The following is a 9,590-nucleotide window of genomic DNA, read 5'->3' as shown; positions in this document are numbered from 1 at the left end:
GGGACTGGATTGTGGAGATTTCTCATACGTACCGCGAAGCAAACAAGTGTGCGGACGGGATGGCTAATTTAGGATGCACTCTTAGTTATGATGTTACATATTTATGATGCTTGTCCATCACACATTAGTGAGCTGTATAATGCTGATCTGCAGGTGAACAACACCCCTAGATTGATCAGTGTTTAGCTTGTTTTCTTCTTTTTAGTGGGCTCAAAAAATAAATAAATAAATCACAATCACAGTTTGCAATTAGATCGTATTAAATTGCAGATTTCATTACTCTAATGCGCAACGTTACCATTTTTAACCTAGTTATTGCAGCTCACTAATGTGTGATGGACAAACATCATAAATATGTAACATCATATATATATATATATATAGGGGGCTGCTAACTTAGACCCAGTTGGGTCTAAATTAGCAAGGTGCACCTTTTGAGTTGGACAAAAATACCCATTTTTTAATTTTTTGGAAGAATAGAGCAACAGGGGCATTTCTGTAATTTTATGCAACAGTACACGCGCCCCCACTTCTTTTTCCCCCCCCAGGACACGTGGCAGCTTCTCATTTGACAAAAATCACGCGCGTGCATGACACGCGCCGACAGGTGCGCGTGGTGGACAGGATGACGCGGAGAGAGAAAGCTTTTTGAAAAGGCAGGCCACGTGTCACACAATGATTGGCTGCGTTAATTTTTTTCCATTTAATACTTTAAACTCGATTATTTCGTCGTAAATTAATTTTTTATTTTTTAATTTTTATACCAAAATTCATAATTTTTTTTTCTCTACAAATAGAGACTTGGTTTGTTTGATTTGGACACCGAAAAAAAAACGCAATTTTTCACTACTTTAAACTCGATTATTTCGTCGTAAATTAATTTTTTATTTTTTATTTTTTATACCAAAATTCATAATTTTTTTTTCTCTACAAATAGAGACTTGGTTCGTTTGATTTGGACACAGAAAAAAAAACCCAATTTTTCACTAACTTAATCTCATTTTTCACTACCTTACATCAACTCACTGAAACCATTCTACCAGAAAAATGGTTTCGGAGTACAAATCTCTGAAACCATTCTACAAGCTAAATGGTTTCAGAAGCAAATAACTAATAATCAACTTACTGAAACCATTTTACCAGCAAAATGGTTTCAGATTACAACTCTCTGAAACCATTCTACCAGATAAATGGTTTCAGAAGCAAACACAATTAATAAATTACTCACTGAAACCATTCTACCAGTAAAATGGTTTCATAATACAACTATGTGCAACCATTCTACAAGCTAAATGGTTTCAGAAGCAAATAACTAATAATCAACTTACTGAAACCATTCTACCAGCAAAATGGTTTCAGTGAGTAATTTATTAATTGTGTTTGCTTCTGAAACCATTTAGCTTGTAGAATGGTTTCAGAGAGTTGTAATCTGAAACCATTTTGCTGGTAAAATGGTTTCAGTAAGTTGATTATTAGTTATTTGCTTATGAAACCATTTTACCAGCAAAATGGTTTCAGATTACAACTCTCTGAAACCATTCTACAAGCTAAATGGTTTCAGAAGCAAATAACTAATAATCAACTTACTGAAACCATTCTACCAGCAAAATGGTTTCAGTGAGTAATTTATTAATTGTGTTTGCTTCTGAAACCATTTATCTGGTAGAATGGTTTCAGAGAGTTGTAATCTGAAACCATTTTGCTGGTAAAATGGTTTCAGTAAGTTGATTATTAGTTATTTGCTTCTGAAACCATTTTACCAGCAAAATGGTTTCAGATTACAACTCTCTGAAACCATTCTACCATATAAATGGTTTCAGAAGGATTTCGGTGTCCAAATCAAACGAACCAAGTCTCTATTTGTAGGAAAAAAAAAATTATGAATTTTGGTATAAAAAATTAATTTACGACGAAATAATCGAGTTTAAAGTAGTGAAAAATTGCGTTTTTTTTTCGGTGTCCAAATCAAACGAACCAAGTCTCTATTTGTAGAGAAAAAAAAATTATGAATTTTGGTATAAAAAATAAAAAATAAAAAATTAATTTACGACGAAATAATCGAGTTTAAAGTATAAAATGAAAAAAATCACGCAGACCCATTCATATGCTGACACGTGGCTGCCTTTTTCAAAAGCAAAATTTTCTCTCTCCAGCATATAATCTAGTGTGGCGCAGACAAGATGATCAGATAGATCAGGATGATCTGGGCTGTCTGATTGATCAGACAGTCTTAATGAGATCACATCTTGGCTGTCTGATGGAAATCAACGGTCTGTAACCATGGTCCTTCCGTACGCGCGCGACACTGGATCCACGTCTATTAATTGTTTAAGAAGGTGGGGCGCGTGTTGTTATTTTTTTTTTTATGTAAAATTACAGAAATGCCCCTGTTGCTCTATTCTTTCAAAAATTAAAAGAATGGGTATTTTGGTCCAACTCAAAAGGTGCATCTTGCTAACTTAGACCTAACTAGGGTCTAAGTTAGAAAACCCCATATATATATATATATATATATATATATACTTTTAGGTTTGATTCACTTTTTTTTATAAATCCCAATCCCAATACATGTTAATTTTGATTCATATTTTTTATAAATACATATATAATATAAGTAATAAGTGTCTCCAATTAAGGAGAATTTACTTGCAGATTTTATTACTCTTTAATGCCCAACGTTACAATTTGACTAATTAATGCAATTTAATACAAATATTTTATAAATCACCTTTGATTCACCTTTGTTTCTAACAAATCAAGAATGGTATAATCATCATCGTATATGCTTTCATTCTTAGTTATGTTTTTTTAAAAGTTTGCAGTGATATCACAAGGAATTGTTTTCGGAGACGTGAAAAAGCTTGTAGATGTGGGGATATTTAATTTACCTGCATGTTGATCCTAGAGAAAGCAGGTTTAACTTTATTATTTGAATATGTTAATATGTTAATATGTTAATTATTGCTTTTGGACTGTATTATGGCTGTTTTATCTTTATTTTCTATTGTTTCAGTTTTTATTCTTGTCAATAATTGGTTCCTACATTTTAGGAGAGAAAGTAGTTTTTGTTATCCCACATTCCTAATTTTATGGTGACTGGTTGTGTTCTGTTTTGATTTTTCAAAAACACTATTTAGTGTATTGCTACGGTCAACTGAATTTACCTATTTCATCTGTATTGCCGCAGTCAACTGAATTTACCTATTTCATCTCAGTGTTATTCTCTTCAACAGGGATTGGTTATTATACATAAGCTATCCTTATGCACCATGCATAAGTTACTTAGTGCACTCCCCAAATTACTTGTGCACCCCCCAAATTACTAGCACACCCCCAAATTTCTCATGCACCCCCCAAATTACTTGTGCACCCCCAAATTTCTCATGCACCCCCAAATTTCTCATGCACCCCCAAAATTTCTCGCACACCCCCAATATGACTTTTGCCCCCCAATTTTATTTTTTTGGTCCCCTCCACATTTCTAGGCTAAACCATTTTGTTGTGAGAATGATTTCAGAGATATGCACTCCAAAACCATTAAGTGTATAAGATGGTTTTAGAGTACAACCCTATAATTAGAATACAAACAATAATTGTGATTTGAAACCATTTAACCAACATAATGGTTTCCAGAATTTTTAAAACCATATAAACACACATAAAACCATTTTACAATACAAATGGTTTCAGTGTATAACTATCTGAAACCATTTAACCAACATAATGGTTTTCAGAATTTTTAAAACCATAAAAACACACATAAAACCATTTTACAATACAAATGGTTTCAGTGTATAACTATCTGAAACCATTTAACCAGCATAATGGTTTCCAGAATTTTTGAAACCATAAAAACACACATAAAACCATTTTACAATACAAATGGTTTTAGTGTATAACTATCTGAAACCATTTAACTGGTTTTAAATAATGATTATAATTGTACCAAAAAAAAACAATTATGATTCTAATTATAGGTTGTACTTCAAAACCATCTTATGCACTTAATGGTTTTGGAGTGTATATTTTTGAAACCATTCCCACAGCAAAATGGTTTAGGCTTGAAATATGGGGGGTTAAAAAAAAATTGGGCGCACAAGTCATCTGGGGGTGCGTGAAAAATTTTGGGGGGTGCGCTAGAAATTTGGGGGGTGCGCGAGAAATTGGGGGGGGTGCATGAGAAATTTGGGGGGTGCACGAGAAAATTTGGGGGTGCGCGAGTAATTTGGGGGGTGTGAGATTAGGTGTGAGTGTGTGAGTTGAGATTGGCTAGGATTATTACATGTGGATGCTCAATCTAATGGATGTTATTGACTTATGTACCATGCATAAGGATTACACTTATGTATAATAACTTCTCCCTCTTCAACATATTTTATACTTTAGTTTTCGACTTTATTCTGCCATAAACCAACAGAATATAACTCTGCATCATTCATTATGATAAAATAAAATTTATTGCGCAACATTACAATTTGATTTTGTTACTTTTGCAGATTTCTATTTTTATTACTCTTTACATTGTTCTTATTACTTTTGTGTAGAATTTGATTGGAATAGATGGGTTATATGAGGACAAAGTCTATAAGATCTACGAAGCTGCTGCCATTCTTTTGGTCGGTATTGGAAGATCTCAAATTTAAATTTTAAGTTACTTTTCAAGTCTATGTCTATTTAATACTCATTGCAACTATCTATGCAGAATAATAAATGTTACATGACTCGAAGTGAAGTGCATATTCATGATGAATCGGCATCATCTGAAGAGGTAGTTACCATTTTGTGATTATACACTTTAAATTAAAAAAAAAAAAGTTTATTTCTTACTGTTCATTGCATAATAAAATCTACTATTTTGCTTTGCAGGATTACACAGAGATAAAAAAAAAACAATTGTTCGTTATATTTTGGGGGCAATGTATGCAAAGTCGATTGACAATGCAACATTGCTCCATTTGTTGACTTGTGTGTTGCACCTCGATCCTCCTTTTATGGAGGAGCATGCCTAACAAATTTTTCAACTTTATGCAAATTATATTAATGATTACAATACTCATGATCAAGTATATATGGAACATACGTTGAAAGGCTTGATAAAGTGTTTGCCTCTTGTGCCCGGGGTTATTCCTACCTAATACATGATATGCAGTGGCTCTTTCAAACCCTTTTATACCGATTCCAAATATATTTTGAATTCTTCAAAGAATGTCTGGATCAGGAAACTTTTGAAACTTTTGAATATTTGGACCATGTACTAAGACGTACACACCTTATAGTTTTAGCCGGGTCATCCAAGGTATTTGGTGACAATGTGTCTGAGTACTTCATGGTGTTGTATGGATGGAGTGGAAAGTTGCTAAACAACACCATGAAGTACTTTAACACATTGTCACCAAACACCTTGGATGACCCGACTAAAACTATAAGGTGTGCACATCTTAGTACATGGTCCAAATATTCAAAAGTTCCCTGATCTAGACATTCCTTGAAGATTTCAAAATACATTTGGAATCGGTATAAAAGGGCTTGAAAGAGCCATTGCATATCATGTATTAAATAGGAATAACCCCGGGACACAAGAGGCAAAAACTTTATCAAGTCTTTCAATATATGTTCCATATATACTTGATCATGAGTATTGTAATTATTAATATAATTTGCATAAAGTTGAAAAATTTGTTGGGCATGCTACTCCATAAAAGGAGGATTGCAACACACAAGTCAACAGATGGAGCAATGTTGCATTGTCAATCGACTTTGCATACATTGCCCCCAAAATATAACGAACAATTTACAAACATATTAATAGGCAACTATCACGTATATGTATATCAATTTCTTAATCAATCACATGTATACATACCTGATATTCTAAGAGGTTAGACATCATCACCTACCAAGGACAAAAATCAATATACTTATGATGTAACTATATATATGCAAAATCAATTCAAGACACTATAATGTGTAACTTTAACATATGGAATGTGAAGATGCATAACTTTTTCTCATGGAGATGTTAGACAAAGAAACCATAGAGTTTTTGCCATGAAATAGATAAATTTAAATTTTGTTAAAACATAGAACGTAGACTTCCAGATATGGTGGTGGTGAAAATTAGCTTTTGGGTTAACTTTATATAGAACATGTGTTTGATAATTAGCTAAATTTATATATTTAATATTAGTGTCTCCAAGAATTCTTTGTTTTCAATTGCAGGAATTATAACATACAATATATATTTTAATAATATATTGCAATGCAATTAAAACAATAACATGATGCATCGTTCCACCTTTCATTGCTTGCAATTATATCCAGTGTGAATCTATTGGTCTAGTTCTCTATCCGTATATATATGCATGATCCAGCATGCTCTTTTGTGAAGTAAAAAAAATAACCCTTCGATCCATCCCTGAAAAGGGGTGTCATCTAAATTGATGGATTCATAAATCAAAAATATGTGTTATTTTTTTTTAACATTACATATACAAAACCCTTAGTTCAAGTATAGTTAAATTACTTACGTATAAACTGACGTATTGTTAAATCATCACAATTCACATCCCCAAGATTTGTTCCATTGTTATCTTTGAACAATTATCTTTGAACAATTTGAACCTTAACAAAGTAAGAAAAATGGACATGGATATTAAAAATAGAATAAGCTTTAAACTTGAAAACACACCAAATAAAACCTACAATATGAATAGTTGAATACCTAAACATGTATGACTGTTTTTGCAAAAGTCTCAATATATATATATATGATAAAATCTCCATGCTAGCTAGTATCTATATATACTTACTATGTCTATGGTTTCTTAATTTTATGAACGTATATGTTTATTATTGGAATTCTTTGAGTCATATAGCATAATAACCTCCCAATTATATTTATTGACCTTATTTATGTATTCATTTCATAAGGTGTGGGTAGATTGATTTTCCGTATTTTTTTTCATTAAGTTGATGTCATTAGCAATATTTATTACCTTTTAATATAATGTATTAGTTTTTTTAGATTTAATTTAATAAATTAAAAGAGATAATATTAAGATTTTAACAAAGATTGAAAACATTTTGTTAGAGTGACACATCATCACAATGAAGGCCTAGAAGCAATTCAACCTTTCTTTTACTAGTAAAAGATGGCACATGATATCATTAAAATATTTATTACCAGCGACAGATTCATGCAAAGAAGGTCATATAAATTTAGTTGCCTCAATTTCACAAGTCGTCGATATGTCCGAGTGGTTAAGGAGACAGACTTGAAATCTGTTGGGCTTCGCCCGCGCAGGTTCGAACCCTGTTGTCGACGTTTTTTAATTTTTTGCTGGAATTTTAATTTCATAAGGTACGCATGGGACTTCATTGTTTCACACTCGGAAATTGGAATCTAACACTTTCCGACACTTTATTTTTTGACATAACACTTGTGTTTCCCAATTTTTTTTGCTAAAGTAGCATGATTTTGCAAGTACACACTTCACTATCAAGCTATACATTATTTTAAACATCTCACTCACTTCAAGCAATATAATAACTTAATTGCTAGAGCGTTTGCAAGTACACACCACTATCAAGTGACATCTTCTACGTACCCTTTGGTCAAACGTCACTAGCTGAGGAGCACTTCTTCAACCAATCTGCCATAATCATTATGAGTCTTTGAGTTCGATTAAGAACATTAGTTTTATACGTGAGAATCCTATGTACTCGGTTATACTACAAAAAGGAACTATGGCAACTACACACAATTGCAAAAATATTGACCTCAAACCATCAAAGGACTCTGTTAATTAGGTTTGAATGGCAATTGTTTCATACTGGACACAATACCTCACATTTTAGATTATGTAACCCACACACCATCATTTATGAAGATATGCATTATTCGAAACCTCTCACCCACCTCAAATGATATATATTAACTTAAAGGTCTTAGTGTTTGTAAATATACCTCAACCATCAAGCGCTGTCTTTGACATGAATTCAGGCAAAATGTCATTGTCTGACGAACATTTTTTTCACTTATCTCCATAAAATTGCGAGTCTTTGATTTGAGTTTAATACATTTATTAAAAGAAATATTCCTCAGAGTAAATTTCTGAGCCAAAACAAACTGTCTCAACTTGAAAGAAGAAAACATACACAAAGGACAATGTAGAAGAAGAAAAATGAGGTTCTTTGAAAAGTCATGGTGTAATTGTTGGGATGAAGGAAAAGTGTGTGAAACTTTCCGAACCAAGTGAGAGATACATACAACTAGGCTTTAACAGTCGTCATCAAATTCTTGAGTGTTGTTTCTTTGGTCGCTATATTGATTGATTCCTTTTTTTTATTGTATTGATTAGTTGTTTTTCTTGACACCGTGTTTGTCAATTTCTGATATTTGAAAGTACATTTTCTTGCAGCCAACCATCCATCTTAATAATTTGAATATGTCCCTCTCAAATTATTTTTGAAAATTGATTAATACGCACACATCAAATGACCTCACAAAATTCAATTATTGTTTCAGAAAATGCCACATTCAAACATACATAATTAACCAATCATCATCAAAATTGACCATCTCATTTTTTTAACCATGATACAAATTAAATTAGTAGTATCCACTAGTGTTGTCTTTTGGCTTAAATGCAGTTTTACCCCCTATTTTGAAAAAATCGGAATTTTACCCCTCTATTTCACTAAAACGGTAATTAATCTCTCTCTATGTAACTCCAAATTTAGTGGAGTTTGATTATGTGAAAAGTTAACTCGATTACGATCATTTTTGTAGCAGTTTGGTGAATTATTGATCAAAATTGAGTTCTGTACGAAGCTTTGAAGTTGAGGCTCATAAGCAAATTGGTACCTCAATTTTGGTAACTCAATTTTGATCAATAATTCACTAAATTGGTACCAAAATGGCCGTAATCGAGTTAACTTTCCACAGAATCAAACTCCACTAAATTTGGAGTTACATAGAGAGATTAATTATCGTTTTAGTGAATTAGAGGGGTAAAATTCCGATTTTTTCAAAATAGGAGGGGTAAAACTGCATTTAAGCCTTTTTTTTATAAGCCCACTAGTGTTGTCTATGATTAATCCCTTCGGTCTGAGAATGACCGATCATTTTGAGTGGATCTCCTCTCTCAGTTTTTTTTTTTCTTTCTTTTTCCACAATATTAAAAGTTGACAAGTTTAATTATATCACATTTAACATGCTCCAATCAATCAATAAAATAAATCAGTGTTTAATGAATTCCTTATTTTAGAGAACTCATATCGATTGGTGGTGGAAATGATTATTATCAGACTTAATTTATCTCGCGGCCGAACTATCAATTACCAGAGCCTTCCCCTGAAAATCATAAGGTTAATACCAAAAAACAAAAGGAAAAAAAGTCATCTCAAGACATTAAATTCAAGTGATTAATGAACTTCGCCATAAGACAATCATTTAAGAGAATTCAAGTTGAATTTTTACATGAAAGAATTATTTTGTCTTTATTTATAAACACTTTAGATTACTAAGTGTTCTCTAAGAATTGAAAGGTTAAAAAAAAAATTCACTTCTTAACATTAATAGATTTTTG

The 9,590-nt window shown here is 32.2% G+C and overlaps 1 non-coding gene across 1 annotated transcript; it reads left to right on the top strand.

Moving 5' to 3' along the window:
- Window positions 1-7,242: 7,242 nt before the first annotated feature.
- TRNAS-UGA lies at window positions 7,243-7,324 on the top strand. The gene has a single exon. It is a non-coding gene; the product is annotated as a tRNA-Ser (tRNA).
- Window positions 7,325-9,590: the final 2,266 nt, after the last annotated feature.

This window comes from Trifolium pratense, linkage group LG6 (assembly GCF_020283565.1).
Source record: "Trifolium pratense cultivar HEN17-A07 linkage group LG6, ARS_RC_1.1, whole genome shotgun sequence".
Taxonomy (NCBI): domain Eukaryota; kingdom Viridiplantae; phylum Streptophyta; class Magnoliopsida; order Fabales; family Fabaceae; genus Trifolium; species Trifolium pratense.
Note: the sequence above shows the minus strand (reverse complement) of the source record. Positions and strands in the feature narration are given on the sequence as shown.